This window comes from Mauremys mutica, chromosome 13, assembly GCF_020497125.1.
Source record: "Mauremys mutica isolate MM-2020 ecotype Southern chromosome 13, ASM2049712v1, whole genome shotgun sequence".
In the NCBI taxonomy this organism is placed as follows: Eukaryota; Metazoa; Chordata; order Testudines; family Geoemydidae; genus Mauremys; species Mauremys mutica.
This window is the reverse complement of record NC_059084.1, coordinates 2869500-2896338: the sequence shown is the minus strand read 5'-3', so window position 1 is coordinate 2896338 and position 26839 is coordinate 2869500. Positions and strand designations below refer to the sequence as shown.

The window sequence follows — 26839 nt, the reverse complement described above, 5'->3', positions numbered from 1 at the left end:
GGTGCTGCCAACATGGCAAGCGCTGTGTACGTGCTAGGGACGGCTAACTCCAGTAGTGCAAAGACCGCAGCCACATTCCACTGGTGCAGGGGAGTCCAGCAGGGAAGGGGTTAAACCAGGCCCACGCTGGTTTGCAGTGGAAAGGGGATCTGGCCCAGCATGCTTTCTGTGGAGGCCCATAATAGTCTCTTCCTCCCAAACCCCGGGCGTGTTCCTTTCATCCCAGCTCGGTGCTGCCCGGAGATGCCGCTCTCTCTGCCTGCCTCTCTTGCCCTCGCCCTCTTCCTGATCTCGGACACCCTTGGACGGCTCCCGGCTGCTTTCTCTGAGACAGGAAGGTGTCCCCGAGTCTCAGGAAGGAAAAACACTCAGGGCTGAACCCACAAAGACCGTCTCTGAGGGGCTGAGGCTGGATGGGCTCCAAGCCTGACATCACCTGGGAACTGGAACCCGAACTGCAGCTGCACTTTGCTCCTCTGGTTTTTTTTTTCCCCTGTAACTTGTGTTTTTAAGCATTCTTTTTATAGAACTTCTCTTTTCCCTCCCAAATACTTCAGGCTTTCTGAGATTTTAACCCTGAAGGGCCAAAGGCTCTGGAATGCAGAGGGGCTGGGGAGTCGTCTTCTCCCCCAGGGGCCAGGGCTCTCTCAAGCCCCCTGTGTCACTGTGTGTGCCGTGGGCGATGTGCAGAGGGGTTTGTTCCAGCAGGGAGAGCGGTGGGTAAGTGCTGCATGAACAGAAGGGGGACGGTAGCCAAGCAGGTGGCAGGGCCCAGCAGCACAGCAGAGGTCTGCTCAACCGACTGGGCTTGGCGGGAGGTTACTTGGCTGCCCCTAAGGAGGGCGGCACCATGTGGCAAAGATGCAGCGTTTGATGCTGGACTCAGCGGTGACCCAACAAACCTGGCGTGGGCTGGGCTCTCCACTGACATGCGCCCCGTGCAGGCCCTTTGGGCCAGACTCATCCTAGCGCCACGTCATCGAGGTGGGGGCTGGAACTCCTGGCACGAGTTCAGCCTGGTGCCATGCGGGGAGGCAGGGCACAAACCGAGCCCCAGACTGTGGCGTGATGGCTCGGAGGGGGAGAGTGCCTGGAACGTGGGGACGGGAGTCAAAGCGAAACTCGGTGTTATGTGCGGGGGGGAGGGACAGGGCTACAGAGCAGGAGGAAGTGACTAAATCTGAGCTGGATGAGCAACTCTGCAAACAGACAAAACCCAGGGCTGTGGGTGTTGAACCAGACCCTCACCCTGGAGTTTGTGCCGCCTCTGTCTGTGAACTGAAGACACTGGGCGGGCCTGACTCTGTGCTCTTACAGGGTGCAAATCAGGAGCCAGTCATTACCCTGGGATACAATCAGGGCAAGTGAGAGGTGGTTCAGGCCTATGGCACTAGACTGATTTACAAGGTGCCCTTTGTTAAAACATCTGGCTGCTGTTTCCCAGCCCCTATTGTCCCTTGGCTCCTCGGCAGAGCATGGGTCTGTGATACTGAACACACAGAACATACCATGAGGTCGCTTATCAGAGCAGCGGCTCTGCCATTGCCGAGGGTATGGAAAATGTATCCAGAAATGTCCTTCTTCTTGTATAAACACCCTATTCCTTGGTTTACTAATTCTGCAAAGTGCTGATTAGCCAAGAGTCACAGCCCATCCCGAGTCACAATCAACCTCAGATCACCCCAGAGTCACAGCCTATCCCAGAGTCACAACCCATCCCAGATCACCCCGGAGTCACAGCCTATTCCGGAGTCACAACCCACCCAAGTCACAGCCCATCCCAGAGTCACAACCCGTCCCAGATCACGCCAGAGTCACAGCCTATTCTGGAGTCACAACCCGTCCCAGATCACCCCGGAGTCACAGCCTATTCCGGAGTCACAACCCGTCCCAGATCACCCCAGTCACAGCCTATTCCGGAGCCACAACCCACCCGAGTCACAGCCCATCCCAGAGTCACAACCCGTCCCAGATCACCCCAGAGTCACAGCCTATTCCGGAGTCACAACCCACCCGAGTCACAGCCCATCCTAGAGTCACAACCCACCCCAGATCACCCCAGAGTCACAACCCACCCCAGATCACCCCAAAGTCACAGCCCGTCCTGGAGTCACAGCCCATCCCAGAGTGCAGAGGTACAAAAGCCCGGTTTACAAGCTGAAGGCGGAGTGACACTGCAAGAACCCCCACCAAGGCAGCTGATAAGTGCAGTGTATTGTCTGGGAGTCATCCAGAAATAAAAGCCAGAGGGGCTGCAATTTTACATTTTCCTAGGCAGCAAGCCAAGCATCCATATAGCAGGAGATCAACCACAGCCAGTCTCTTCTTCAGGTGGGTTTAAATCATCAGGGGACCTCATTCATCACACCAGCTGAACCTGCCTCATGGGGTTAGTCTTTAACCTTAACTCCTGCTCTGGCCTGGGACAACTAGCCTCTGCAAAAAGCCCACAGGCAGCCAGTGCAAATCAGGGAGCCCCAGCCTCATGCCCACAGCAGGAGACTCAATCGGAGTGGGAGGGACCTGCTGCCATTTGCACTAGCTGCCCTCTCCGCAGATCTAAGCTGCAGCCCCAGCTCTCTGCTCTCCGGGTTAGAAGGGCCCTGCCTTCCCTCCTCCTGCCCTGGGTGCGGCTCTGCTGGGCCCTGATCTCCATTCCTCGCCAGTCTCCTACCAGGGCAGCCAGTGCCATCCCTTTACCCTCAGTGAGGTCCCCTTTGCCAGTGCTGTGCTCCCCTCGTGCCCCTGGCCTCCGGGGTGGGTCTGCGTGGGCTGGCAGCAGTCTGGCTGTGGCGCCTTTGGTCGTTAAGGTGATTGGTGGCGCCGATCGATGTCATAAGTGCCTGGAGCCTTGGATGGGTGTTTTTAAATGGCGGTTGAGACCTCTAAGTAGATCAATGACCTCACACTCTCCCTTGTCTCTCACTGTCACGTGCCCCATCTTCACTGCCCCAGGGCAGGCTCCATTCTGGCCCACAGCACCTTCCTCCCTGATCCCCACTTCATGTGTCCTGCGACGGGCTCCCCTCAAAGGAAAACAACCCTGTGCTGTCCCTTCCCCAGCGGGCTTGGGACAGATGACGGAATGCTGCAGTGGCAGGAAGCCCGGGGTCAATATTTCTGGTGCATTCACCCTGGCAACTCATGCACTTCTCACAATGTGCTCTATCATCTCGTTCTCTCTCTGGCATCACCCCATCGTCTCTTCCTTCTTTTACGCCCCCCTTGCCCTTCCCAGCACTGTACCTCCTCTATCGCCCAAATGTAATTTTAGCCCCAAAAGCTGGGATGCGATCGCATTACTCTGTAGTTTACCGCAGAAAAATTAATCCTGAAACTGAACCTATAGAACCTCTGGAATAAATTCTCTTAACAAGACAAACTCCCTGAAGTGGGGTTCTTGGCCTGGTTTCCTTCATTGTGAGTATTTATCTCATACCATGTCCTACACTTAGGCACTGGCACATGGGAGGTCTGAGCTCTCCCATCCACACGCACAGTTCCTGGCCAGGCTGCTCCTATATTTCTTCTGCACTGAGAAAGGGCTTTTCACCTACGGATCCTAAAATGCTTTGCATCGGGGTGTAGGTGTTAATTATTATTCTTGTTTTAAAGATGGGGAAATTAAAGTTTGTTTTTCTATCTCCCTGTGGGTGAGCGTACAACACACTGACTACGTGTCTATATTGTCTCTATGAATGACTGTGTATATTTATAGTAGATATCTACTCTGCATCCCACAGTCACAGCCAGTCTGCTTCCCGGAGCCCTTTATCTCTCACTCCTTCTCACTGGCCTCTCCTTCCCTCCTGATGTTTGCCTCCCTCTTATTTCCTTCATCTCTCGCTCTCTTAATCCCCAGTAGGGACAGGGTGTGAAACTTACTGCGCGGGGTGAAAAGCAGGTTAATTTCCAAATGGAGCTTCCCTCTGAAAACAATAAGACAATGCCCGGCCGGGGGCTGCCTGCGTAAACCAGCCCCGAGGAGGGGAAGTTGTAATATTTGTATTTAGCAGTCAGTAAATTGAAGAAAAAAACCCCACAAACCCTCAAGGCAATTAGAGCCATTCCTGGCCCTGTTCCTTCCAGGGCTATCCAGGAGGGACCCCTGGGGCCACTCAAGCCCTGCCTGAAGGTCACCTGAGCCGCACTTATTCCAAACAGCAACAAACCTCAGTGCAGAACAAAGAAAACAAGGAGAGGAGGCTGCAATCCTTCCCCGAGCTGCCCTGGGCTCAAGCCCTCCACTCTCCCAGGAGTGTCAGCCTAGAAAGGGGATTCCAGAGTCAGCTCCAGACCTGACCAGAGTCTGGGCCCCAGGCTCAGTGGTTATGAACAAGTCCTGCTAGAGACAATAGCCCTCGCTTGGGGAACGCTCATGTGAAAGTGGAGGTGGGAGGGAAATGGGGGGAGGGGTCCTGCCCCTTAACCCTTTCCCTGCCTGTGTGACCATTCTCTGGCAGCCCAGGGACATACAGCAAGCTGTGATATGTAGGTAGCAAATTTCCCATGCTCCTTCAGGCCCAGCCCCAGCCCCAGCCCCAGCCGGCGTACATCAATGTCGCTCCACTGAGTTCAGCGAAGGAGACTGACCCCAGGAGAGTAAACTGGAGACAGTTATACTGGATCAGACAGGTGGCTCATCAACTCCAGTGTCTTGCCTCCAGCACTGGCCGATACATGATGCTGCAGGGGATGGTGTAAGAAAACAGACTCCCCCGGGCCCATAGCCAGCGAGCAATGCTGCCACATGGGGGTGTGAAGGAAAGGTTCCTTCCTGACCCCTATGGTGACCAGCTGATGGCCTGAAGCAATTCCCGGATGTTGTTATTGCTGCTCCATAGCCAGCCCCACTTTTACATGCCGGCTGCCATGCTGGCTGGCAGCAGCTCTGCACACGAGAGCACAGGGGGTAGAAGGTGGGTCCGTCTTGACTGGAGGGGCCTGTTGCCCTCAATCGTCCTTGTGCAGCAAAGGGCTTACGGTGGCGCTCCCCTGAGCTTAAAGAAACCTGTGGAGCAGTGCAGGGAATTGCCTTCCCTTGTTTACTGGAGCTGACGTCAACCCATCTGTAGGGATTGCCACGTCAGCCTGGCCCAAGCCCCACGGGCAGCCCCCTCTGTCTGCAGCTTTTCATTCATTTGCCCCATCTGATTCCCTTCTCGATTGCACTAGGGAGCTGGTTGTCACGCTTGTGCTTTAGGCCAGAGAACTGCAGGGATCTCCAGCTGTTCCTGTGGGGTGCGGCTGGGTGGGTGAAGGGTGCGGGGCTCCCTTTCTCACCCACACCACCATGAGCTTCTGGTTCCCTCTGTACTTTGCTGGTGGGGTTCACAAGGCCTGGACTCGGACTTCCCTATGGCCCTCTCTCTGCAGTCTCTGGCCTGCCTCTTTGGAGCTCAGCCTCCTGGTCTGAACGCTTCAGGAATTCCAGTCCATTTTTTTCTGCTGGGGTGCAGCCCAGAGAGTCCACTGAGAAAGACTCAGCATTTCCAACGAACCTGTCCAGAATGCCTGGAATGGCTGTGGAATGCATACACAGCTGGGAGGGAGACAGACATTAGTAGATGACTCACAGAAAGGGCGTCTGACCCACCCTAGCCCTGAGCTAGAGCAATGCAACCTCCCTGAGCATGCAAAGGGTAGGGCACATCCGGTGCATTCCCACACCAGGGCTGCTGTGCTGCCAAGCGTGCAAGGGCAGGGCACATGCAGTGCATTCCCACACCAGGGCAGCAGTGCTGCCAAGCGTGCAAGGGCAGGAAACGTCCGGTGCATTCCCACACCAGGGCTGCAGTGCAGCCAAGCGTGCAAGGGCAGGACACGTCCAGTGCATTCCCACACCAGGGCTGCAGTGCAGCCAAGCGTGCAAGGGCAGGACATGTCCGGTGCATTCCCACACCAGGGCTGCAGTGCCGCTAAGCATGCAATGGCAGGGCACGTCCCGTGCATTCCCACACCAGGGCTGCAGTGCTGCCAAGCGTGCAAGGGCAGGGCACATCCAGTGCATTCCCTCACCAGGGCTGCAGTGCTGCCAAGCGTGCAAGGGCAGGGCACATCCGGTGCATTTCCACACCAGGGCTGCAGTGCAGCCAAGCGTGCAAGGGCAGGACATGTCCGGTGCATTCCCACACCAGGGCTGCAGTGCCGCTAAGCATGCAACGGCAGGGCACGTCCGGTGCATTCCCTCACCAGGGCTGCAGTGCTGCCAAGCGTGCAAGGGCAGGGCACGTCCGGTGCATTCCCACACCAGGGCTGCAGTGCTGCCAAGCGTGCAAGGGCAGGGCACGTCCGGTGCATTCCCTCACCAGGGCTGCAGTGCTGCCAAGCGTGCAAGGGCAGGGCACGTCCGGTGCATTCCCACACCAAGGCTGCAGTCCTGCCAAGCGTGCAAGGGCAGGGCACGTCCGGTGCATTCCCACACCAGGGCTGCAGTGCCGCCAAGCGTGCAAGGGCAGGGCACGTCCGGTGCATTCCCACAGCAGGTGTTAGGAATCAGGGCCTGCAGCAGAGCCTGTGGCCAAGCCCTCAATGAGCACGGCTGGCCGATGGTGGGCTCCGACCAGCTGCACTGCCTGGCTGGTGGGACGAGTCCAAGGGAACAGCTTTTAAGCCCAGCAGCAGCAGTTTGGCGGCTGCTCAAAGCATTTGCCCATGAGTGTGATGGCTCCTGCGCCTGCTGTTCCCAGCCGTGTTCCTGCCATGTTCTAATTCTGCTCCTCCCTTACTCCTGCCCTTGGCCCAGCCCTGCTCCTGCCTTGCCTCACTCCAGATAACCTGGGCCTGTCCTGCGGCTCCAATTCCTCACTTTGACTCTGAGTCTTGGCTCTGGCCCCTGTCCTCCAGCTCTGACCCTGGTGACTGACTCCTGCTGTAACTACTAGGCATGACCACCACATCACAGTCGCTGACACCAGGCTGCAATGCCCCTGAGCTGGTGAGGGCAGGACACGTCTGGTGCATTCCCAGACCAGAGCTACCAGTAGAGCTCACAGCTAACGCAGGGTGGGTGTGGCAGGGTTTGGGGCACCGGAAAAAAGACTTGGGATGCAAGCACTTGCAGGGGGCTCTCACAATACCCAGCAAGCGAGCAGGCAGCCATGGTGCACAGACCCAGAGCTCCAGCCCCTGCAAAGGGAGTCCCTTCCCAGCCTTCGCGGGCCGGGAATAGGTGTGTCTCTTGTGTAAGTCCTGGGGCCAGAAGACTTTCAGGGATGGAGTTCTGGGGAAAAGGCAAGTCTGGCCATCTTCATTTACATGAGTTATAATTAGGGCCTACCAAATTCATACTCCATTTTGGTCAATTTCATGGTCAAAGGTCGGTTACTGCCACATTTATTTCTGTGCTGCCGCCTTCAGAGCTGGTCACCCGGCTAGCAGCTGCCAATCTCTGGCCACCCAGGTCTGAAGGCAGCAGCACAGAAGTAAGGGGGGCAATACCGCGACCCCTCTACAATAACCTTGTGACCCCGCCCCCCGAGCCGCCATTTTGGGTCAGGACCCCTGGGTTGAGAAACACTGGTCTCCTCCATGAAATCTATATAGTCCAGGGTAAAAGTACACAAAAGACAAGATTTCATGGGGGAGACCAGATTTCATGGTCCATGACACGTTTTTCACAGCTGTGAATTTGGTAGGGCCCATAATTTCATCTACTGAGTTTTGTTGCTTTAGTTGGAATCTGTTTCAGTTCTGATTGTATAAGTAATCCTAGATGATGATGATGATGATGGCTGGACTCATGAACGGGAACAGGAATTGTGCAAAAATATCCTGAGTGGCTCATTTGGTCACCCTGAATTATGGGAGTGAACTTTGGTTTGGTAACAAAACTCAAGCCAGGAAGGAGCAGGGCTTTCCCTCAGAGATCAGGAATGCTATCCCAAGGGGCAGGGATGGTGGGCAATGTCTGTTTTGCACCCGATGTGGAGCAAGTAGCATTGACTGGACTGGACTGGATCTGGCAGCAGTTTGGAGCTGATTACACCACGCTCCAACCTTCCAGGCTACTGGCAGCAGAGCTGATATCAGAACTGGACTGGGAAGCTGCATATGGGAGCAGGACCTGGCAGAGTGTTCTCTCTGGACTGGAGCAGACAGGTGGAGAAGACCTGCCCCCTTGACTACCAATGACTCCTGCTGGACCCCTGAGTGGGGGTTTTAAGCTTGTGGGTTTTGTGGCAGGATTAAGCATTCTGGGCCTCACTCAATCAGAGAGTTACTGTTCAGAATGGTGGAGTTGACCAAAGTCTAGATGACTGGGTTTGCGATCCTCATTTCATCAGAGAGGGTTTTCATGTCTCTATATTTTCCCTCTTCCCCAAATAACAAGGTCCTTGTGTTCCCAAGGACTCGGGGTGCTGGCAGGAGGGGAAGCACCTGCTGCAAAGGGGACCAGGGAGGGTTCATTTATTTATTTGAATTTCCTGGAGCCAGAAGTGGGAGCCCAGCTTGGGGTGGGGGCTCAAGCCAGAGTTTGTGTATTTTAGAAGATGGCCCCTAGATAGCTCTGGGCACCTGGCAGACTAGACTTAGAACTCTGCTCCTGCACAATCTGAGCTGGATTCTCCCCAGCCTCCCTGCAGAGCTCACGGAGTCCCACAGATCGAGTTTAAAAGAGTGGATTAGACACTGGACCCACCCCGGGGATCGTGCCAGTGAAAGCTCAAGCCCTCCCAGCAGGAGCAACAGGCTGGCTGATGAAAGATCTACCGCTCCCCCATTTATTTCTGCATGTGTGTGTGAGTGGAAGCAGAAGGCAGCTTGACTGAGTGTGTCGTGGAGATCAGTAACGCCTCTCTGGGGTGTAGGGATTAAATCTGTCCAAAACTCAGCCTGTGGGAATCAGGTCTGGACTTCCTTAAGAAAGCCTAACCCCCTCCAGCTCCAGGGAGCCCTCCGCAGTCAACAGTCAACAAGGATCAGCAGAGAAGCAGGGCATGGCAAGAAGCCCCCGAGTTCTGCGCTCCATCACAGAGGGGCCTGACCTGCTAAGCTTGGACCCAGGACTAAGTTCAGGGGTTGGGTGAGGACCAGTGGTGAAATCTGGATCCGGGTCCAGGTTTGGAATCCAACACTCTCCAGCTCCCAGATGAAGTTTGGTGTGATTCAGATCCAGGGGCTTGGTTCTGACCCAGCTCACACAGCAGCGTGCCAGCCACACGGGGAGGAAACAAAGGGGCCAGAGCTTTGCAGCCACTTTAACAGGCGAAGCAGAGAGACAGAGATTCATCCCCCCTCTCCCCCATCTCGGCCGTGCGGCCAGAGAAATGGTGACGGGACTACGTGCAAGGGGGCAGACTTGGGGCAGAGGCAGACAGGCGTGGGGGAGGAGGACAAGGGAAAGGGGAACAAGAGAGAGCTGAAAGCGGGGAGTCGGGGGGGGAGACAGACTGGCGGGGGCTCTGCCATGCCCTCCTCGCTTATGGATTTTCTATTTAACCATCTGAGGGGCCGATCCTGAGAAGCCGCTGAGCTGTTATCGGTGCTGAATGTTTTGTAGCAATTCCCAGGGGGCTCCTCAGCCCCTTCAATCTCCACCTACCCCGTCTCTATCTCTGTCCCACCCTAGCCCCCACGTCAATGCTGCAGCTTAGGTGTCGGAACAATTGCCTGACAAAGAGCTATTTTTAGCTGCCGGAGCCAGGAGCGAGGCTTCGGCCAGCACTCTGACAATGGGGGGAAGGGGGCTGGGCTTCCCCAGTGACCACTGGGCAGCAGAAGGACCTGTAAGGTTTCCTCGATAACCCAGGTCCATACAATACAAGGAAAGCAAAACAGGGACATACCCAAGCCAAGACGATCTGCTCCTTTACCTAATGGGAATGACCCCGGGTGAGGGGCTGGGAGAGTCCAGGCAAGCAGGGAAAGCAGGAGCTCTCCCAGCTCCTCCCTTGGGTGAGGCTCCCACACAAGTGGGAAAACAGGGTGAAGTGCAGCAGGGTTTCCATTAGGTAGGTCCAGGGCTGGGCCAAGGTTTGGTGGAGCCTCACGTGCAGCAGCCTGCGGGGGCCACCGGCCTGGCTCCTGCCTGTCTGCTAGACCGTGCAAGAATTCTGCAGAGACCCAGCAACATAACCTCAGTTCTGTGGGGAATGAGCCAAGGCGAGGGGCGTGGTCAGTGAGCAGGGCCCACCTAGGAAGCTGAAGGAGTGGGTCACCCACTCCTGGACGTGTGCAGGAGTGGAGGAGTAGTGGGGCTGTCGGCCACCCTGCCCGGTCAGAGTGACTCAAACCTGGGAAGGAGAGAGGGGAGCTCAGTCGCCATGGCCTGTTCGCTCTTTGGCCTCTCTGCAGAGGCTGCCCACAAGGAGCCAGCCGAAGCCAGCTGGCATGGATGTGAACCACTTGCAGCGTGTTACACATCGGCTCTTGGCTGGTCCATAGAGGAGAAGAGTCTACTCCAGCTCCTAGCCAAAGGTGTTGTCTCTTCAGCTCAAGGGGCAGAGGCTCTTGTTCTCCCCACTGGACGGCTTGGGGTCAATTCCCAATGGTGGGTGTTATGGGCACTTGTGCCTCCTTGGGACTGGCCAGGCAGACACCAGCTCATTGCACACAGGCTGCTGAACAGCCTCCGGATGGCAACGGCTTTTGGTTACCGGCATTTTGAGCCAGATTGAAAGCAGTGGCCTAGCAGTGGAAGGCTTGTATCTCCCTGCCAGGGCCCTGTGCCCTCGCTCCCCATGAACCAATCTGCCTTGCAGAGAGGAACAGTGTGCTAAATAAACCCAGCGTGCCTCCACCCAGCGTCAGGCCAGCTGGGTCCCATCTGCTGTGCAGCTCCAGGGGCCTCTTCTGGCTGGTACTGCAGGGACAGCATGGCTGGGCAAACAGCGCTGCCTTTTCCTGCTAGAGCCTCCATCCACTGGACGCTCCCACGCATGCTGGTGGTGCCTCTCCCATGGACGTCAATGGGAGGAGAGTTAGCCGAGCAGTGAGTGCATTTAACCATGCTCCTCATGGCTGCTGAGCCCAGGGGTGTGCAGGGATCAGCTTGTTATGGACAGACAGTGCCCTATTTCAGAAGGGCAAGCTCGCGTTGACTGCTAACCATGCTGTGTCCCCGCCCTGCCACGCAGCACGAGCCACCTTGCACTGTACCCAGAGGTGCCCAAGTCCAGTTCCACGTGAATTTCTCTAGGAACCCTCACGGCTGGACCTGACAGCCAGTTGGTTGATAACGTTCTTTCCTAAGCTGAATCAATGTTGGCAGGGGGGACGATGGGGTTTAAACTGATACATTTATGGAGGGGATGGTGTGATGAGATTGCCTACCATGGCATGTAGCCACTCTGCGACAGCGAGCAGCAAATATTGCCAACAGCCGGTGGTGGGCCACTAGGTGGAGAGGGCTCTGAGTTACGACAGAGAATTCTTCCCCAGGTGTCTGCCGGGGGGGTCTTGCCCACGTGCTCAGGGTCCAACTGATGGCCATATTTTGGGTTGGGAAGGAATTTTCCCCAGGTCAGATTGGCAGAGACCCTTGGGGGTGAGGGGTTGTCTTCCTCTGCAGCATGGGGCACAGGTCACTTGCAGGTTTAAACTAGTGGAAATGGTGGGTTCTCTGTGACTTGAAGTCTTTAAACCATGATTTGAGGCCTTCAGTGACTCAGCCAGAGGTTAGGGGTCTATTACAGAAGTTGTAAATGTGGCCTGCACTGTGCCGGAAGTCAGACTAGATGATCAAAATGGTTCCTTCTGGCCTTAAAGCCAAACTCGAAAAATAGTTTGTAAAGGTCACAAAAGGGCTTGCTGCAGGAGGGCAGTTGTGGTAATAGGTATTACTGGGGGACCAAGAGCCTGCGGCTGGAGGCAAAGAGAACGCAGACGCTGGGCAATGCTGTGGATAATCCAATCCCAGGGGCCCTGGGGGAATCAGATGAGCCTGAACAGTATTGGGTCTAACACTTGGGATCTCCTACACCCTGTGCTGAGATTGCACCCCAGTCTGACCCTACAGAAAGAGGCACTGCTCATGTGTTTCCATCACAATGATTTTAACATGCCAAAGCTCAGAGAGTAATTTAACTCCAAAATCAAGCATCAATAGGGATTCTGAGGAGATAGCACAGGGCAAAGTCCCAGGGCCACATGCAAGGAGGAGTGGGTTTGCAAGAGCCTCCGGAAAAGGGCATGAGATTCAATCTTCTTCACAGCCACTGAGGTCCAGGGTCAAAGCTGTCTCTGCAGGGCATGATACTGAAGCTGATTCAGGTTTAACCCACAGCGTAGGAGTAGGGAGAGAAGGGAAAAAAGGATGAAGGTTGAGTTTCCTGGTAGTGGGTGGGCTGGGTCTGAAATCTGGTCAGGTGAGTGAGGGGGCCCCGGATTCCCCCTGGGAATATTCTGGGAAATCAGATGCTGTCTGGAAGCATTACCAGAAAATCACTCACACACAACCACCATCCGCCCATCAACAGGGATGTGGTCTCTTTCCCTTCCTCCTTTGGTCCCCTGCCCCCCAGTTCAAATTCCAGTAGACACCACAAGAATCCTGCAGTTAATCTACTTGGTTTCTACTGGTTTCTGTTGGTTCCGACTGAGGAACCAGTATCCAGCCGACCAACAGACCCATTGTTCTATTCCTCGCTGGCCAGCTGGAACCAGTAGAAACCAGATGAAACTATTCCACTGGAATTCAGGTGGCTCTCTCTGTCCCATCTCCCCTGCCCTTTGCCAAGTATCAATGATCCAAGGCCTGGAGTTTGGAGAGAGGGAGGAAGCTGTTTACTCCCCCTTTGAGAAAGAGTCGCCCCATTATGTATTTATCTATTTACTTATTTAGGAAGTTTTAGCAGTTTTACAAACCATCAGCATGTGAAGATCAAAGACAAAGCCATAAGCCTTGGTTAGTGAACATTATCCAGTAATATCATCAGATCTCTGCGTACGAGGGTCTGGCCATACTGCAGAGTGACCCTCTTTGCACTGCCCAGGAAGTGTTGTTTCTGGATTCTCACCCCATTATTGACCCCTGTCTTACCCGCCTCCTTAACCCATGTGCTTCATTCAAGTTCCATCCAGGGCAATCTGGAGCTGGTGACCGATGCAGAAAGCACAGCTCCTCTTCCCTGCTGAGACAACCCTTCTAACCCCTTCCACAGCCAGCCAGGCTGCTTTATCTGGCTTTGTTTAGCTCCATGGTGGGAAGCAGGCTCAGGATTTTGCATGACATTTCCAGTGTACCGACATAAACCCAGTGCTTAATTTGTGCCAGGGCTTGTCAGGGCTGAGCCCTCCCGGCACCTCTGGGCTTGGCAGTTCATAGCCCCGGCACCTCTGGGCCTGGCAGTTCAGAGCCCCGGCACCTCTGGGCTTGGCAGTTCAGAGCCTGGCACCTCTGGGCCTGGCAGTTCAGAGCCCCGGCACCTCTGGGCCTGGCAGTTCAGAGCCTGGCACCTCTGGGCCTGGCAGTTCAGAGCCCCGGCACCTCTGGGCTTGGCAGTTCAGAGCCTGGCACCTCTAGGCCTGGCAGTTCAGAGCCCCGGCACCTCTGGACCTGGCAGTTCAGAGCCCCGGCACCTCTGGGCCTGGCAGTTCAGAGCCCGGCATCTCTGGACCTGGCAGTTCAGAGCCCCGGCACCTCTGGACCTGGCAGTTCAGAGCCCCGGCACCTCTGGGCCTGGCAGTTCAGAGCCCCGGCACCTCTGGACCTGGCAGTTCATAGCCCCGGCACCTCTGGGCCTGGCAGTTCAGAGCCCCGACACCTCTGGGCCTGGCAGTTCAGAGCCCGGCACCTCTGGACCTGGCAGTTCATAGCCCCGGCACCTCTGGGCCTGGCAGTTCAGAGCTCCGGCACCTCTGGGCTTGGCAGGTCAGAGCCCGGCACCTCTGGGCCTGGCAGTTCAGAGCCCCGGCATCTCTGAGCTTGGCAGTTCAGAGCCCTGGCACCTCTGGGCCTGGCAGTTCAGAGCCCCGGCATCTCTGGGCCTGGCAGTTCAGAGCCCCGGCACCTCTGGGCTTGGCAGTTCAGAGCCCTGGCACCTCTGGGCCTGGCAGTTCAGATCCTGGCTCCTCTGGGCCTGGCAGTTCAGAGCCCTGGCACCTCTGGGCCTGGCAGGTCAGAGCCCGGCACCTCTGGGCTTGGCAGTTCAGAGCCCTGGCACCTCTGGGCCTGGCAGGTCAGAGCCCGGCACCTCTGGGCTTGGCAGTTCAGAGCCCTGGCACCTCTGGGCCTGGCAGTTCAGAGCCCCGGCATCTCTGAGCTTGGCAGTTCAGAGCCCTGGCACCTCTGGGCCTGGCAGTTCAGAGCCCTGGCACCTCTGGGCCTGGCAGTTCAGAGCCCCGGCATCTCTGGGCCTGGCAGTTCAGAGCCCCGGCACCTCTGGGCTTGGCAGTTCGGAGCCCGGCACCTCTGGGCCTGGCAGGTCAGAGCCCCGGCATCTCTGAGCTTGGCAGTTCAGAGCCCTGGCACCTCTGGGCCTGGCAGTTCAGAGCCCCGGCACCTCTGGGCCTGGCAGGTCAGAGCCCCGGCATCTCTGAGCTTGGCAGTTCAGAGCCCTGGCACCTCTGGGCCTGGCAGTTCATAGCCCTGGCACCTCTGGGCCTGGCAGTTCAGATCCCGGCTCCTCTGGGATTGGCAGTTCAGAGCCCTGGCACCTCTGGGCCTGGCAGTTCAGAGCCCGGGCACCTCTGAGCTTGGCAGTTCAGAGCCCCGGCATCTCTGGACCTGGCAGTTCAGAGCCCCGGCACCTCTGGGCCTGGCAGTTCAGAGCCCCGGCACCTCTGGGCCTGGCAGTTCAGAGCCCCGGCACCTCTGGGCTTGGCAGTTCAGAGCCCCGGCACCTCTGGGCCTGGCAGTTCAGAGCCCCGGCACCTCTGGGCCTGGCAGTTCAGAGCCCCGGCACCTCTGGGCTTGGCAGTTCAGAGCCCGGCACCTCTGGGCTTGGCAGTTCAGAGCCCCGGCACCTCTGGGCTTGGCAGTTCAGAGCCCCGGCACCTCTGGGCTTGGCAGTTCAGAGCCAGGCACCTCTGGGCGTGGCAGTTCAGAGCCCGGCACCTCTGGGCTTGGCAGTTCAGAGCCCCGGCACCTCTGGGCCTGGCAGTTCAGAGCCCGGCACCTCTGGGCGTGGCAGTTCAGAGCCCCGGCACCTCTGGGCTTGGCAGTTCAGAGCCAGGCACCTCTGGGCTTGGCAGTTCAGAGCCCGGCACCTCTGGGCTTGGCAGTTCAGAGCCCCGGCACCTCAGGGCCTGGCAGTTCCCCGGCACCTCTGGGCCTGGCAGTTCAGAGCCCTGGCACCTCTGGGCTTGGCAGTTCAGAGCCCTGGCACCTCTGGGCTTGGCAGTTCAGAGCCAGGCACCTCTGGGCTTGGCAGTTCAGAGCCCGGCACCTCTGGGCTTGGCAGTTCAGAGCCCCGGCACCTCAGGGCCTGGCAGTTCCCCGGCACCTCTGGGCCTGGCAGTTCAGAGCCCTGGCACCTCTGGGCTTGGCAGTTCAGAGCCCTGGCACCTCTGGGCCTGGCAGTTCAGAGCCCCGGCACCTCTGGGCTTGGCAGTTCAGAGCCCCGGCACCTATGGGCCTGGCAGTTCAGAGCCCTGGCACCTCTGGGCTTGCTGCATCAGTTCTGAATGTAAAAAAAATGGCTTGAGCCCTGGCCCCTCTTTCATTACAAATTAAGCTCTGCATAAAACCCAAGATTTCTGACACGTCCAGGACGGAGCCCGTGGTCCTTGTCCACGTAATTCCCTGGCTTCCCGATTGCATTTCCCCCATCCCCACAGTGCCCCAATACTGCTTCTGCCGTAGGGCAGATCCCCTGCTGGAGCCAGTTCCCTGAATTCATGGCCCTTATATGTCCCTGATGAACACGAAGCACTCCAGGAAACCCGCACTTTTGCAGCATTCCCATGGTGCTTTAGAGGCAGAGCAGTGAAGGTTGGCCAGGGCTCCAGGAGGGGCTGGGTGGGAATGGGAACAGAGTGAAACAAGGTATCGAGGGGCTTTCCTTGAGAGGAAGCAGCACTGCACCCACAGGAGAAGGCCAGAGCTCACATCCTTGCCACCTAGTCATTTCATACAAGACACATCTGGAAACTACGGCTTGTGAGAAAAGAGAACAGGAGCAGCTGCAGAGTCAGTCACAGCTTTTCCTTCTTCTCCTTCATTGCTGACACTCGTGAACTTGGTCCTGCAAACTGGCGGCTGATTGCAAGGGGTGGAGGCAGTAGGTGGGCTCTGTGAAAGCCCACACAGCTCTGCCTCTGCAGCTCAGCCCCACCAGCCCTATTCTAGGCTCCTCCTGAGCAGCGCTGGTCACGATGGATGCAGCCAGACCCAGGGGGTGTGTCTACACCACACACTAAGCCCAGGCTCTGACTCGAGTTTGTGTCCAAGGGCCGCTTCTGTTTGCACACCAATCAGTCCGACTCAGGTCAGCAAGCCTTCAGGACCCTGGTCCTAGGACCCTTCTAGGGAGTGGGTCAGAGCTTGAGTCCTGCTGAGGCTCGGGTCCAAGCCCTGTCATTTTGCAGTGTGGACACAGGTCAAGCAGCAGACCCAAGTCAGAAGGTCAGTGTAGTGCAGTATGGATGAGTTAGCCTGGCTGTGAGACCTTGGCCCAGCAGCTATAAACCCAGGTTTACAATGCAGCGTGGATGCTCAGCATGGGCTTGGAAACACCGGTTCCCACAGACTCAGGCTTAGTGTGCAGTCTAGTTATACAGACGCTCCCCGACTTACGCGAGCATTCTGTTCTGGAACGCCTTGCGTAAGTCTAATTTTGCGTAAGTCAGGGACATATAACTGACAATTACACACACAAAAAACGCTTACGGAACTTACAGAACTTTTTCCGTAAGTGCGGGTTTGCGTAAGTTGGGTTTGCGTAACCCAGGGAGCGTCTGTACCCAATGTGGCCAGGCACTTTACAAGCATGCCATACACAGCTCAGCCAATCCACCGGTCTTACTCCAGCCCTGGGACACACTGGCACCTTGGCAAAGGGTCCCCAGTTCTTTGCAAGCAACTCTGGTCTCAGACCTGACAAACTCACTAAACCAGGGCATTTATCCATAAAGAGTAACACATAAGGTATCTACTGAAAGTTCATAACTTGGCAAGACTCAGAATCATTGTGAGGTGTGTGTACAGGTGATATTTAAGGACAATGTAAGTATATGGAACGTCTGCTTTATAGTTAGTTATAATTAAAGTTAGTCACCAGGGGCTATCATATCTCAGTGATGGGCCTCCCTGTTTAGCCGGTGATGTAATGCAAGACTTAGTTGTCCAGCCTTGCTCAATCCCAAGACTATCAATGGAAAACCATCAGAGACAGCTGCAAACAGTTGAAACCACTTGGAGATAAAAAGGGAACATTACAGATTAGAGCGCTCGCCCTGTCTATGAACAGAGACAAGACTTTTTCAGTATAACCCTGAGTGGAGACAGGCACCCTGGATGCATTCACTGAAGAAACATCTTGTACAATGGGGGTGTTTTAATCAAAAGTTTAGTTCCTGGTTCCTAAGACACCAGCCAGCTCTGCAACCTACTTTATTAGCTAGGAAAGGTAACTATTCATAACTGTAGGCCCTAGTTCGCATTCTATGGGGTTTTTTTGTATTGTAACCATTTGTTTTTACCAGTCTCTCATTTCTAGTTGAAGCTCTATTCCTTCTTAAATAAACCTACTTTTGTTTTATTATGAGTGCTCACAAGTGCTGTGCATTATATAGGAGCAGTGATTTAAGGTAAAACTAGTAACTGGGGTACACTGCTCCTTGTGGGGCAGAGGATCTTGGATTTCTGTGAGTAATCAGTGTCAGAGGCTGGACATCCCAGGAGAAAGGGACTTGGGGACTGGGGTGCACCGCTTGTTAACCTGCATTTCCCAGAGGCGAGTGCTTGAGTGGCTAACAGGCTGGGGGTGTAGGGAGAAGACACCCAGTCACCACGGGCAAGCCTACGTCTCGCTAGAATCATGGGGTAACAAGCTGACTCACAGTCCAGGATACCCCGAGAACCATCACAGCCTCCACCTAGCGCCAGTATCTCTCAATCCTGGCCAACAAGAGTTCCACTGTTCCAGTCCTGCTCTCCTCACTCCTCTGCCAATCTACATCAAACAGGCCCACAGCACCTCTACTCTTCACGTCTGTCCCCATCCCCAGTCTGAGTCAATGTACCTTTATCTTGACCTTCAGCCCTTCTGCTATGTCCATAGTGGATCCCTGCTGAGCAGAAAATGCCAGCTCTATGACAGCTTTTGCAATGAGGAGAGAAGATTCAGGCCCTGATCCTGCAAATAAAAAAACATGTTTGACTTCAATGGGTCTGCTCACATCAGTAAATTACGGTATGCACGGGCTTGGGTATTTATAGGAATATTCACTTTAAATCTCAGTTCCCCCTTTGAGGTGAAAGGCAGGTATGTGCTGACTTCGCTGGGCCACGCATTTTCCCCAAATGTCTTGGAGTGTCCCCCTGCTGCAATAAAAGCATCTGCAGAGACCTGACAGCTCTCTGAACACCCATCCAGAGAAAAAATATTTGGGAAGAATGTACAGCTTGGATTAGTAACAGCCTCTGAACCATAGCTCAAACTTGCCACCTGGTGGCAGACTCCATGAACAGAATATTTTGCTCTCTCACGGCCATGGCCCCATGAGATGATGTGCTGTTTTAAGAAGAAACTTTTAAAGAACCATCTGTGCTTCCCACAGCCTACGGAATGCCTCACCCCATTTCTACACAGAGCCCTGTTCTCCCAACAAGGGCAGAGACTGAGGGAATGACTGGGCTGATCTCATGAGATTGAAAGGCTGTCTCCTATTTTACAGCAGCAGACGAGTATTTGGGCAAGAGATAGACAATCATTGAAACAGATCCCTAATTCCTTTCAAGGGTTTCATCAACCAGTGTGGAATATACAAGTCTACCTCTGAGTCTTGGCTGCTGAGACTGCGAATCGCCCTGGAAATCCAGGAAGAGTGACAAATTAGACAAAGCTTGTTTACAATTTACAAATAAGTACATAAAAATCTGAAACAATTGAAAAAAAGCCTTTAAAATAGTGATCAATATCATGATGGAACTTGGGTGGAAGTTATCTTCCAGCACTGGGACAAAGGACTATCTTAAGAAGACACTCTTCTCCTAGAGATCTAAGACCAGGCCATATTAGAAAGTTTAAATCCAAGCTGCTTTTTGAGGTTATTCAAATATGCATGTGTGTGCAGGCAGGGAGGGATGGGGGCGAATAAAATCAAAACATGGTGACTGACATCATTAGGTTTTACACTTGCAATTTTTTACAGTTGAAACAGAGACAAAAAACACCTCTCCCCTCCCCTCCACACACTTTGCAAAAGATGATACAAAAATGTACCAGGAAAGGCCCTGATCCTGCAAGGACTTATGCATGGGCCTAATTTTATGCACCTGCAGTTTTAGGAGCCTGATCACCGTGCATAAAATTAAGCACATGCATAAGTCTTTGCAGGACCGGAGCCAAAAGTAGTTTTGAAGAACAGAAAATTATAAACAGTATTGTCAACCAGACTGTCATGTTTTATAGGGCAAGTTCTGTGTTTCTAGCTTGCTCACCACTGACACATCCTGACAGAACACTTGGGCTGCAGAAACGATCAGTGTGACATGATGTTTTTCATGACAACGCAACATTCCATTCAACATCCCATTTCAGCACTGCACCACCTTGCCTCAGTACAGCATCTCCAACTTACAAAGCGGTTTCAAAGAGACATTGCATGTGACTCTGTAACTTTTGCATGTGCCATCGGAACATTCTGAAGTGGCCATTATCACTTTGCAGCGGGCTCGACGTGACATCATCATGCTTTGTGGTGCTGACATCATATTTTGATATGACATCATCAGACGGTTGCGTCGACATCACATTCTGGTCTGACGCCATCACTTACTGACGCAGCGAGTTCACGTGTCGGAATGACATCATCGATGCTGACTGCTTTGCCGCCATTGCCCTGCCAGGATGCCCAGGCAACATGTTGGCACTTCAGTGTCATGAAGTCGTGACACCAGAGTCTGGCTAAATAGAGGAGCTGAGCCCCAGCTCCGGAGGGCGCCCGTGAAGGAAAGAGAACTACAATTCCCAGAAGGCAGTGCCGTAGTGTCTCATACTGCGCATGCGTGCCTTCCTCGCGTGCGCTCGGCTTCCCCCGTTTGCCCCGCCAAGCCCCGCCCCGCGTCCCCAGCTTCCGCTGCCGCCGCAGCACGTCGCGAGCTAGGGGAGAGGCCGGGTTTCCGATTCCGGCCAGCCTCGCTCTGGTCCCTGCGGCTGGCTGCCGAGCCTTGTGCCTCCGCCATATTGTCTGTGTGAGGCCGGTGGGGAGGGAGGCCAGAGCGGCGGTCGCTTCAGGTACCGGCGGGCCGGGCGGACCTGACCCCTCTTCCCGGGGCCCGGCAGGGCGGGGACCACCCCCGAGGCAGGCGGGAATGGGGCCGCGGCGGAGGGGTCCTGAGAGGGGAGGGGGCGCCCCTGGAGAGGAGGGGCCCCTCCCCGCTGTGTGGGGGGCCTGGCGGGGGGGTGCCCTGAGGGGAGGCTCATCCTCCGTCCCTCCTCGGGGTGTAACTCTGCAGAGGAGGGGCCTACCCCCTGCCCGGCCCCGCTAGGGGTTCGGGATGGGGGGTGCCGGGGAGAGGGGCCCAGCCCCTTCCAGCGCTGCCTGATGGGTGGGGGTTCAGCTGGGTGGGGGTGGGCCGCTTCTTCGTTCTGTCTGGGGGGAGGAGTGGGGAGGGTCCCACCCCCTCTCGGTTCTCTGGGGGGTGGAAGTGGGTGGGGGTCTCTATCCTCCTGGAGAAGAGGAGCCCATCTCCATCCCAGCTCTGCTGGCACGGTATATACCCCCGGGAGAGGCAGTATCCTCCCCACTCCCCTTATCAGTTCGGGGCGGGGGGAGATGACTGTTCCCCTGACTGAGAGGATCTATCTTGCCCCACCACGATGACGGGCGGGAAGAGGAAGGGTCCATCTCTGTCTCATGCTATCAGGGGAGTATATCCTCTCCCCATGTGAAATAGGCTGTTTCTTCTTTTAGCTTCATTGGGAGGGCGCTCTTGCCCCTGAAGCTGTGGTTGGCCAGTCTCTTCACAGCTCTGTGGATGGCAGGGGTTTATGTCCTGAGGAAAGCTCCACTTATCACTGCTCTTCTCACCCCAGCTGAAAATTGGTTCAAAATACTTCTATTGGAATAGCAAGTTATATCACTATTGCTCAAGCATGTGATTTTTTTTTTTTTTAAAGAGGACCGATTGGGTAAGAATGTTTAGGCCACATACATTTTTCTAGCCAGTCTTTCACTGGAAACAATGGGAGATTTATACAAAGACTGAGGATGGAATATGCTCCTTATATGTTAGCTAAACTTTTAAGCCCTGATCTCGTGTCAAGGTCCAGTAGTGCAGTCCTCTGTGCCCATGTGGAGTCCCACTGACTGCAGTGGAACTCTACAGTGATGCAGGGCTTTGCACTATTAGAACACGATGCAGGTTTGAGGGGCTCAAGAAAGTTACTGTTGTAATCCACATCATTTAGTGGGGAATAAGTGGTGGAGGGCACTGCTAGGACCACACTACTCCTGTTCTCTTTTGTTATGCTAGTTTCACACCTAGTTACCAGATCTGTTCACATAAATATGGTAACTGTGCAAATTTGGTTCACAACACTACCTAAATTATTTGGAAAAAGTGGCCCATAAAGTGCCATAAAGTGGCCCAGCTTCAGAGTCAACACCCCATTGAGATGACTGGGGAACAGTTCACACCTCTCCTATAGTTGCTGTTTCAGGCTACTTGCAGACATCTGGAGTCAACACATCAGCTTTGCTGGTGTTTATACTCAGGCCTGGTCTAGACTAAAACATTATATTGACCCAGCTACATTGCTTAAGGGTGTGAAAAATCCACACCCCTGAGTGGCATAGTTAAGATGACCAAACCCTGGTGTACATAGGTGGATGGAAAAACTCTTCTGTCAGCCTAGCTCTCACCTCCCAGGGAGGTGGATTACTTGCGCCAACAGGGGAACCCTTTCCCTTCACCATAGGTAGTGTCTGCACTGAAGCACTACAGTGGCCCAGCTGCAGCTGTGCTGCTATAGCATTTCAAGTGTAGACAAGCCCTCAGTTCATGTTTAGAAGACTGTCTTTGTAGACGTAGATACTAGAAATATACTCCTAAAACACTAGAAATATGCAGAATCAGATATTCATGGGGCCGTGTAATACCTGAGGCAGGCAAGATTAGCCCATGGTTTGAGTGTTTGGCTCCACTGGCACAGACCATGGACATCTGTAATAGGTAAGTATCAAACATCTGTCCAGTATATATATCCCTCTTCTGTTGAGACACACATCTGACAGAGAGGCAAACTTCATTTCATAGTTATCTTGGGAGTAGATGGATCTGTGAGGCGGGTGGGTTTACATTCCCCTGTGGTGAGGGAGGGCCTACCTGTTCCTTGGACAGTTAGGTGTCAACCTCTTCTCACACCTGTAGCAGAGAGGGATGTATTGCCTAAGGGGTGAGGGTGGAGTTCTTCCCAGCTCTGAGGTGGGGGTGTAGCCCTCTGAGGGGTGGAGGTCAGGGGTGCAGCTCAGAGGTGGGGAGATAAGTAGGGGTAGATACAGGTTTTGATATTTTCTACATATTAGTGGAAACTACATCCTCCAAAATCTTGGCATGGGGAGGTGCAAAGCTCTTGGGGTGCTGATAGTATAAACTTCTCCTGGCTGTATTTTTCTAAGTAGGATGTGTCCTCTGAAGAGGAATCACTTTCTTTCAAGTATAATCCCATAAGGAGTGGGTGGTTTGTTCTGGGAAGGTATTAATCCTAAAAATGATGTGAGGGAGGTTATAAAGAGAATTCCAAAACAAGGGGGTGAATCTGCAGTGGGGGTGGGAATGTGTCCTGGCAATGGCTGTGGTAAAAAGAGAGGGGAATTTGACATCAGTGGAGAACCAGGTGATCTAGTACGGCCAGGATTAGATGTAGTAAACTGAAGGAAGCTAGGTCCTGGATGGAGAAAGGGTGGTGAAATTGCTGATGTGGAGGGGAAGTATTTCATGGAGAAAACAGGGAAATACGTTTTGGTTGGGGTGAAACATAAGGTAGAGGTTATATAATAAAAATGAGGGGAAGAGTAGATCCTGGGGGAACATGAATGTGTGGAAAAGGGATTAGACCATCGGCAGGTATGTGGTCAAAGTGGGAGACTTTAGATTGTAGGATGGAGCTGGCGCAATGGAGATGAGAGCTGTAGTAGTGACGGGGAAGGGTTGCCACTTCATAGTCAGGAGGTGTGTGAATTGAGAATGAAGATGAGCTGCTGGGGTGCAGGGAAAAATTGTAGTAAAGGTACTTTTTCAAGGTAGAAGAAGAAATTACTTTGAGTGTTAAGGATGTGATAGAGGGGGTGCACTGAGAGGAGTAGTGTGTTAACCAAATGAGGATGTGAAAGGAGTAAGAGTAGGTGACAGAGTGGAGGTGTGATTAGTTTCCATGTTTCATGTTATCTCTAGGGAGGCATGGGAATCTATTTCTGGGTTATCAAATGTGTCATTCTTTTTATCCAATGATACTGAATTGCTTATATTAACTTGTCCCCCTTATGGGGCTCTTGGGGTGGGGTTGAGCTCTTTCTAGTGAGAAGTAACTCCTAGATTTTTAAGTCCAGAAAGGACCATTATGATCATCTAGTCTCATCACAATGATCATCTAGTTTTGATTACAAGGAAACTGCCTCCTATGAACTCCCTTGGTGCCAAATGCACCATACATAGTTGCCAAAACCTTAGTCTTCCTTGATGACTTCTACAGTGTAGTTATGAGTGATTGGTACAAAATTCTTTAGCTTATATTTACAACTAATAGTAAGGATACTGTAGAACAAATTAAGTTTAATATTAATAACAAGAGCCACTGTACTGATTATTTTAACTTTCATTCAACAAAAACCTTATTTGCCAAAATTTCCTTTCTTTGTTTTAATCTACCACAAGAGTGCCACAGATTTTAGAGTGGTAGTAGCCATCTTGGTCCCAGGATGTGAGAGAAACAAGGTGGGTGAGGTAATATCTTCTGTGGCTGAAAGAAACAAGCTTTCTAGCTTACACAGAGCTCTTCTTTAGTCCTGAAAAAGATCAGTGTATAAGCTCAAAAGCCTGTCTTTCAACAACAGAAGTTGGTCCAATAAAACATACTACCTCACCCACCATGTTTCTCTCAGATTTTAGGTTCAGTTTGCTTCAGAGTATGGGAACCTTGACAAAAGGGAGTTCAACTTCCACTTTAGTGAGATGCCTAGGTGTTCAGAACAAGTTGACTTATGAGGTTGGTCATTGTTAACAGCAGTGCGATCTCCACTATAGTCTACTTTTTAGGGCATTTGGGTATGTCCCTCTTGACAGAGGCATATACATTTTGTACTGTTTTCAGAATAAATGAACCTGAGGCAGTTGGATTCACTTACAGTTAGTGGGTATGAAGAATGTTGCCAAGATGGAGGACAGATTCTCCTTAGAACAGCAATTGACAGTTGAGTGATTTTTATTTTTGTTTTAATATTTTGTATGCTAAGGATGGACTTCAGCATTCATATCCCTACCGAGTTGTAATGACTGTTGAATACTGCTAGTCTTGTGGATTTAGTTGTCTTCAAAAGTGCTGGTATGAAATGCAGAATTATCATGTGACGCATTCCTCAGAGGATATATTTCAATTGCCCGCGCTGTCTGAGAGCTGCCCTGTCTAACAATTTTTATACAGGGCAACCTTTCCTTATACTGTGTTAAATGCCAGCTATTGTGTTACTAATAAACTCTGATTTATGCGGACCACAATTGGTTTTTCTCCCCTTGTAGTATTTATATATAAACTTCTCTGAAGTTCAAGTATCTGGTTTGTATGGGTGAAAATATTTTTATGTAGTGCATCTCCTGCTTTAGGATTTGGGAGTGGCACAGACTTTTCCTGCCTTAGTTTCTTTCCTGATGCTGCCGGAATGTTGTTGAAATGACTTGCAGTCACTTGTCTTGCAGTCCAGTTCTGTCAATTTCTGATGGTTACCACAAATTTTCTGTTGAACGAAGTTTACAATGTTACCTACTTGACGGGAACAGACAGCCATGAGGATTTCCTGAGGAGAAACATCCAGATAGTGAGATCTTTTTCCCTTTGGTGGTGGTGGTATTTTCCAACTCTGCCAATACATGGGCTAGTTAAAAACTTTAAAAACAAACCAAAAAAAAAATAGTTAAAATAGTTGTGGCTTTGCTGTGTGAACTCCAGAGAAAGCACTCTCCTTAAATAATCCATGAGGGAACCAGGTAGGAGATTGCATATCAGTGCTCTCTTAGAGTCTGTTTACTAATTAATGACAAGAAAAGCCCAGTTTCTAGGTAGGATATGATTTTCCAGAACTCAACTGGATGGGAGGCAACTGTTAATCCAGTCTGAGATCAGTTGCAAAGTGAATATAGAGCACAAGAATGGCCATACTGGGTTAGACCAAAAGTCCATCTAGCCCAGTATCCTGTCTTCCAACAGTGGCCAATGCGAGATGCCCCAGAGGGAATGAACGGAACAGGGAATCATCAAGTGATCCATTCGCTGTCACCCATTCGCTGCCTCTGGCAAACAGAGGTTAGGGACACCATCCCTGCCCATCCTGTTTAACAGCTATTAATGGACCTAAGCTCAATGAATTTATCTAGTTCTTTTTTGAATCCTGTTATAGTCTTGGCCTACACAACATCTTCACCCACGAAAGCTCATGCTCCAATATGTCTGTTAGTCTATAAGGTGCCACGGGACTCTTTGCTGCTTTCACAGGTTGACTGTGCATTGTGTGAAGAAATATAAAAGGTAATAATTGGAGATATACCAATCTCCTAGAACTGGAAGGGACCTTGAAAGGTCATCGAGTCCAGCCCCCTGCCTTCACTAGCAGGACCAAGTGCTGATTTTGCCCCAGATCCCTAGGTGGCCCCCACAAGGATTGAACTCACAACCCTGGGTTTAGCAGGCCAATGCTCAAACCACTGAGCTATCCCTCCCTTTTATTACTTCCTTTTGTTTGTTTTAAATCTGCTGCCTATTAATTTCATTCGGTGACCCCCTAGTTCTTGTGTTATGAGGAGGAGTAAATAACACCTCCTTATTTACTTTCTCCCCACCAGTCATGATTTTATAGACCTCTATCATATCCTCCCCGCAACCCCCAGTTGTCTCTTTTCCAAGCTGAAAAGTCCCAGTCTTATTAATCCTTCCTCATGCGGAAGCCATTCCATACCCCAATCATTTTTGTTGCCCTTTTCTGAACCTTTTCCAATTCCAATATGTTTGTTGAGATGGGGCAACCACATCTGCATGCAAATAGTGGTGCTAACATCTCCCTTTCTGACTTGAAGGAGCAGTTATTTACTGTTGCCAAGTGGAGAAGTCCAGCAGCTACAAGCTTGATAAAGGTTTATAGTTTTGGTATGGCAGGCCGAAGCCCTAGCAGAACACGGTTTATATTTGGCAGACTGATGAGGAGAGAGAGATTGGCTTTGCATTGGAATTCTTGCAAGTGCTTTTGCTTTGGGTGGGGTCTGTTACAAATTTGCAGAGGTATATTTTTTTTATGCATTCCATGACTTTCAGCCTTTGGTGCATGACTTGCACCCTTCAGTTATCCTGTATGCTATGATATTCTAGTGTCACAGCACCAATTGGTACAATGTGACATGTGTGGGGAAAAGGATACTAATATGTACCACTTCTTATACTAGATGTATTAGTTTGGCAACACTAGTTTACTCTGGTACGTTAATAAAGCTTTTAAAATTGGATTGAGTTTCTCTTCTGCCAGTCTC

At 52.8% G+C, this 26839-nt stretch overlaps 1 protein-coding gene and 1 long non-coding RNA gene across 3 annotated transcripts in view; one reads left to right on the top strand and one right to left on the bottom strand.

The window, feature by feature from the left end:
- LOC123348419 overlaps positions 1-20061 on the bottom strand; it is a 32995-nt gene extending 12934 nt beyond the window's left edge. The window contains exons 1-2 of one of the 2 annotated variants that reach the window (XR_006573194.1): positions 19547-20061; positions 18127-18239 (exon numbers count right to left, since the gene is read on the bottom strand). This is a non-coding gene — a long non-coding RNA (uncharacterized LOC123348419). The remainder of the gene's footprint in view (positions 1-18126; positions 18240-19546) is intronic. The other variant, XR_006573195.1, reaches the window with a different exon arrangement.
- A 122-nt stretch (positions 20062-20183) lies between these two features.
- Positions 20184-26839, top strand: part of CSNK2A1 (casein kinase 2 alpha 1) — a 32973-nt gene continuing 26317 nt past the window's right edge. The window contains exon 1 of the mRNA XM_044985946.1: positions 20184-20342. The gene's annotated coding sequence lies outside the window, so the exon portion shown is untranslated. The remainder of the gene's footprint in view (positions 20343-26839) is intronic.